The sequence below is a fragment of the Marmota monax genome, unplaced genomic scaffold (genome assembly GCF_021218885.2).
Source record: "Marmota monax isolate L192 unplaced genomic scaffold, Marmota_monax_Labrador192_F-V1.1 WCK01_AAM20220418_F8-fsc00291, whole genome shotgun sequence".
Classification (NCBI taxonomy): domain Eukaryota; kingdom Metazoa; phylum Chordata; class Mammalia; order Rodentia; family Sciuridae; genus Marmota; species Marmota monax.
The window spans coordinates 604,829-610,338 of record NW_026693329.1 but is presented as its reverse complement, the minus strand read 5'-3'; the positions used below and the strand labels follow the sequence as shown (position 1 = coordinate 610,338).

At 40.2% G+C, this 5,510-nt stretch overlaps 1 pseudogene; it reads left to right on the top strand.

Annotated features, from left to right (window-relative positions):
- The first annotated feature begins 2,404 nt into the window (after nt 1-2,404).
- Nucleotides 2,405-3,257, top strand: LOC124101027 (interleukin-6-like; annotated as a pseudogene).
- Nucleotides 3,258-5,510: the final 2,253 nt, after the last annotated feature.

Below are 5,510 nucleotides of genomic sequence, written 5' to 3'. Positions count from 1 at the left end.
ACTTCCCCTGGCTCAAGCACCGCGAGATCTCACCTTGTCGGGAACACGTTACTGTTTCCGTGGAAACGGTTTCTCTCCTCGCGGTGTCCGGAAGTTTCCCTTGCGTCCTTCTGCATTTTTGTGCTGCCGTGGAATCGCTTCCCATATTAGATGGGAATGGTTGAGAAAGGAAGGAACCAAATTCATAACTAAGCCCGTATTTGTCGGCCCAGAGATGGCTAGGAATGGCTGTGCGTCTTTTTTCACTTGGCCAGCTCCTTTAAGCCAGGCTTAATTTCCACGTCTTCCATGACGAGGGGGTGGGGGCTGGGGCTCAGTGATGGAGCGCTTGCCTGGGAGGTGTGGGGCCCTGGGTTCGATCCTCAGCATCAACTTCAAAAGATTAAAAAAGAAAAAAGAAGTTATTACAACTAAAAATATTTATTTATTTTTAAAGCAGACTAGGTTCAAATCCTTTTTCTATCACAGTAGCTGTGTGACTGCGCACGTTCTGTGCCTCGATCTTCATTCAAGATATATGTTGAATGAACAGGCTTCCCACCTGGAATTGACCTCTCCCTCCTCCACTTGACTTCAAAAGCATGCTGTTCCTTTCACTTTAAGCAATGGCTTTTTTTTTTTTTTTTTTTTTTTTTTGGTTCTGGGGATTGAACTCAGGGTCACTCAACCACTGAGCCACATTCCATGCCCTATTTTGTATTTTATTTAGAGACAGGGTCTCACTGAATTGCTCAGGGCCTCACTTTTGCTAAGGCTGGCTTTGAACTCGTGGTCCTCCTGTCTCAGCCTCCCCAGCCTCTGGAATTACAGGCGTGTGCCACCGCGCCCTGCCACAATGGCTTTTAACTGGCATGGAGTTTTTTTTAGGTCAAACATCTGTCTCTTACTAATCTCAGTGCCCTCTTGAGACCCAGGATAGGATTTGGTGCATAATAGGAAGTGAGAAATGCACATTTTAAGACTCCATGCAACGTATGTTTAATTCAGTACCTATATGCTCAACATGTTGTGCTCGGACACTAGAAATGTAGTGGTGAACAAAAATGATCTTAGTCCTTCTCTCCTGCAGATGATGAATTCATAAAGACCCTAGAAAAAAAGGTAGTGTGCCCTGAAGGAATGGAACATGGCTCTATAAGATCGTGCAACAGAGGAAATGGACCAGATCTGGGAACCAAAGGGGAAATCTTTCTTAAGAAAAAATGGCGCAAATTGACCTCTGAAGAAAGAGGCTTTGGAGAGGATGTAAGACTGTAAGGCAGACAGGGACCAAGTCAAGTAAGCAGTGTTCAAGATAGGGGCTTTTACCTGGGATGATTAAAAAACTACTGGAGGATTTTATAGAAGCAAGTGGCACAATCAGATTACATCTTTAAAAGAATGGTCTGGCTTCATATAGATAAAACTTCAAGAGAGCCAGTTAGGAAGCTATTGCAGTTGTTGACATGAAATCTTGTGTGCCTTGAATGATTGTACCATGAATAACAATGATTGAAACTCTTTAAAGTAGAGATGGAAATAAATTGATGGACTTGAGACATGGTTAGATGAATGACTTTCACACTTGTTCTTCAAAATAGAGATGGCCCTGAATGGCAGCAATTGGTCCTCAATCTTTGTTTCTTGCAGCACACAGATATTTTGATGTATAGGATTCCCTTCCATGGATATACATGGGTTTTAGTGAAAGCCTAAAACATGGCAGAGAAAGAATTACAATAATTCAAAATAGCCATGACTGTTAATCAAACTTTTTTTTTTCAGTGCTGGGGATAGAACCCAGGGTCTCACACATGCTAGGCAAGTCTTCTACCGTTGAGTTACCTAACACCAGCCCCTGTATTATTTGTACTTTGAAGTGAGTTGCCTATTTAGATTGTGGCAGCTGCTTTCAAACCATATCTCCTGCCGGCAACAGCAGCAGCACCTGGACCTTTTTTGAAAATGCAAATTCTTGGAGTCACTGTAGACCTCTCATATTGAAAACTCTGAAGGTGGTGCCCAGGAATCTGAGCTGAATGGCCTTGCCATGATTCTGGAGCACACTGAAACGTGAGAGCCTCTGGATTGAGCCAGCATACAATTTACACTCCTTCCCAAACAGCAAAGAGTAATTCCACCCTTATCTTTTCCTTTCAAGAATAAAGTGAAAGATTTGTGGTTGGAGGGTTAACCTTGAATATATTCTAATTGTATTTTTGGCAAGCCAGTAATTTGCAAAATCTGACAATTCCTGGAAGCAGGAACTCACCACCCACAGTGGCACAGCAGTTGATGGAGATGATACATTTAATCATTTCTTTTATTCTTTGGATACACATTTATTTTGTGTCAAATATGCATCAAGGCCTTTGCCAAGATGCTGGGAGTGTATCTGTGAAGAAGACAGAAAGTCCTTGCTGACATGAAAGGTTTGGTTGGGGGAGGAGGCAATTAGCAAGAAAATAAACAAAATAGTTTCATATAGTAATAAATGTTGTGAAGAAAGCAAAATATGGGTCAGCTCACGCCCTCTTTCTCTTCCCTCTGGTTCAGGCGCCTTTCTTCTAGTTGCCTCCTTGGGGCTGTTCCTAGTGGTGGCAACTGCCTTCCCCACCTCAGAACTTCACAGAGAAGATGTAGAGGATGGTGTCACTCGAAATAAACCAACACGTGCCTCTTCAGAAAAAAAACGCAGGACAGATTTCCTACCTCATCAAGGAAATCTTTGAAATGAGAAAAGAGCTGTGCAAGAATGATGAGACCTGTATCAAGAGCCATGTGGCAGTGTCCGAAAACAATCTGAACCTTCCAAAGATGATTGAAAAAGATGGATGCTTCCAAACTGGATACAATCGAGACAACTGCCTTGTGTGAATCACCTCTGGGCTTCTGGAGTTTCAGATGTACCTGAAGTACATCCGGAAAAGTTTTAGGAAAACAAGAACAGGGACAGAGCCAAACGTGTGCAGTACAGTTCTAAAGCCCTGATTGAGATCCTGAAACAAGAGGTAAAGGACCCCAATAAAATAGTCCTCCCTAGCCCAACTGCAAATATCAACCTATTGGCAAAACTGGAGTCACAGAATGATTGACAGAAGGTCATGACCATGCAACTCGTCTTGAGCAACTTTGAGGATTTCCTGCAGTTCACCCTGAGAGCTGTTCGGAAAGCATAGTGTGGGCATCTAAGCTTATTGGTTCATGGACATTCCTTCCTATGGTCAGAAAACATGTCCTGTCCACTGGGTACCTACCTTATCTTGTTCTCTACGAAGAACTGACAGTTTGAGCATTAGGACACTATTTTAATTATTTTTAATTTATTGATAATTTAAATATCAATAAATTAAAAATAATTATTTTATTGAGGTAAACTTATACATAAAATTATAAATATCAATCACATATAAATTAACTCAAATTGAGATTGAGATCCTGAAACAAGAGGTAAAGGATCCCAATAAAATAGTCTTTATTGGGATCTGATTTAAGTTAGAGATTTGAGTTAATTTATATGTGATTGATATTTATAATTTTATGAAGTGCCACTTGAAATATTATTTTATATAATGGTTTTGAAATGATAATATAAAAGTCTAGGCAGTTTGAATATCCTGCTTCAGAGCCAGATCATTTCTTGGAATGTGTAAATTTACCTCAATAAAATTGCTATTTTATACGTTTTTTAAAGAAAAACAAAAGCAAAATATGGACACCAGGAATAGAAGATCAGGAGTTGCTTCTCTGAAATCTGAAGGATGGAAGCCAGTTAAGAAAGATCTGGGGGGTGCTGGGGTTGTGGCTCAGTGGTAGAGTGCTTGCCTAGCATGTGTGAGGCACTGGGTTCGATCCTCAGCACCACATATAAATAAATAAATGTCCATAACCAACTAAAAATAATAATAAATTAAAAAAAGAAAGATCTGGAGCGAGAGATTTCAAAACTGAGGCAAATGCATAGTGGGCAAATGGCAGTGTGGAGCATTTCAAGGAAAGAACAAAATGCCAGTGTGGCTAGAATACAGTGGGTAAGGGGGATCCTGGTATTGGTGGGAACTGCTTATCTCTAGTCGTAGCAACAATCTCTTAGATTTGTCCAGCTTTTAAAATGCAAAGCATATTCTGATACAGTCAAGTTTAGGAAGTCATCACAGAAATATCTTCACCAGGTGGTGATTTGAAAGAAAGGAGTGGTAAGTAATCCTGGGGGGTGGGGGACGCAGGAACACTCTCTGTACACTCCCTTTCTATCTGACTTGGAGAATCTGAGGTGAAACCATCCTCTTTTCCAGAACCATCTCCCTTAGGCATCAGTGAACATGTGAGTGACCCAGTCTGAGGGAAGCTCAGGACTTCTGTGAACAAGGCGGCACTGCCCGCTACCCTTCTTCTTCTTCTTCTTAATATTTTTTAGTTGTATTAACTTTATTTTATTTTTTTTTTTAAGGTGGCGCTGAGGATTGAACCCAGTGCCTCACACATGCTAGGCAAGCGCTCTACCACTGAGCCACAACCCCAGCACCCCTCCCCCTTCTTGATCAAGGAAGTATGTAACCCTCAGGGACTTCTAGTAACCACTATGGAATCCTGAGAGTAGCAAGTTTAGGATGAAGTTCATACAATTGACCCTTAGCCCACCATGTCTCTGGGGGATTGGTTCCAGAACCTCCCATGGATACCAAAATCAGAGGATGCTTGAGTACCTTATATAAAATGCTGTAGTATTTGCAAATAACCTGTGCACATCCTCCTTTATATTGTAAATCTTCCTAGAGTACTTATAATACTTTAATTGTAAGACTTATACTTTAATTATAAGTACTTATAATGCTTATGATTACTTACAATACTTTAATTATAAGTACTTATAAAACTTACACTTACTTACATACAATGTAAATGCTATGCAAATAATTGTTACAAAATATTTGGGGGGGGGAACAATGATAAGGAAAAAATCTGTACATATTCAATACAAAATTTTTTTTCTTGGTACTAGGGATTTGACCCAGGATATTCTACCACTGAACTACATTCCCAGCCCTTTTTGTTTTTTATTTTGAGACAGGTTCTTATTAAGTTGCTGAGGCTGAACTGAAACTTGTGAACCTCCTGACTTAGCCTCCTGAGTCGCTGGGATTACAAGGTATGTGCCACCATGCCTGGATGGGCATGTTTTTATTTTAATAATATTTTTGATCTGTGGTTAGTTGATTCTGAGGATTCAGAATCCAAGGATGCAGAATCTGAGAATACAGAGGACTGACTGTATGTTAAAGTACAGAAAAGAGAAACAAAAAGAAATTAGTCCTATCATACCATTGATTCAGTCTTAACTATCTTTGAAAATTTTAGCCAAAAAAATATGAGCCAACAGGTTCCCTTCATTGTTTAAGCTTTTATTATTTAAATTTTCATGTATTTCCTCTTACTTGTAGCCAAAAGTGTTCCAATATGGCAATAAAAGGCACTGTCCCCTTAACAATCCTGCCAGAAGGGGGTTAGTGTGGGAGTCATCCAGACGGTTG